Here is a 763-nt window from a genome sequence, read left to right on the forward strand (position 1 = left end):
CACCAATAATGAAACTGCAGAGAATGCTAATATGGAGGATAATGCCCCTGTCCCAGGTCTAGAAACCGAGTTGATCTCTGAGGGGGGGGAAGTCTTCCCATTGCAAGTTATGCTGGGGGAGGATGATGAGGAGCTCTCCCAGGTTGAGGAGGGGGAAGGGGAAGCATCCTCAAGGCCAGTACATCCAGACCTGGATATATCCAGGGGTGCGTTCGGCACCGCCCAATTACAGGACCCTACATTGATCAATGCTCGAGAGCAGGTTTCTGTTATTGGTGGGGTCTCACAAATGCCAGGCGCAGATCAGAGGTTTCCTCACTTTGCATTGAAGGGGGACTTGGTGTATCGAGTGGCTGAGAGCCGAGGGGAAACTGTAGAGCAGTTGCTGGTTCCCCAACCGTATAGGCGGATGCTCCTTGATCTGGCCCACAACGATGCACTGGGAGGACACCTGGGGGCGGAGAAAACAGAGGCCAGGATAACCGACCGGTTTTACTGGCCAGGGCTGAAAGCCGAGGTTAAAAGGTATTGTGCGTCTTGTCCCATTTGCCAGTTAACCGCCCCAGTGTCCCACTATAGAAATCCTCTGGTACCCTTGCCAATTATTGAGGTCCCGTTTGAGCGAATCGCTATGGATCTGGTGGGACCCCTGGTAAAGTCGGCCCGGGGGCACCAATACATATTGGTAATCCTAGATTATGCAACTAGGTATCCAGAAGCCATCCCTTTGAGGAAAGTCTCCTCTAAGGCCATTGCCAGGGAA

Source organism: Rana temporaria, chromosome 4 (genome assembly GCF_905171775.1).
Source record: "Rana temporaria chromosome 4, aRanTem1.1, whole genome shotgun sequence".
Lineage (NCBI taxonomy): Eukaryota > Metazoa > Chordata > Amphibia > Anura > Ranidae > Rana > Rana temporaria.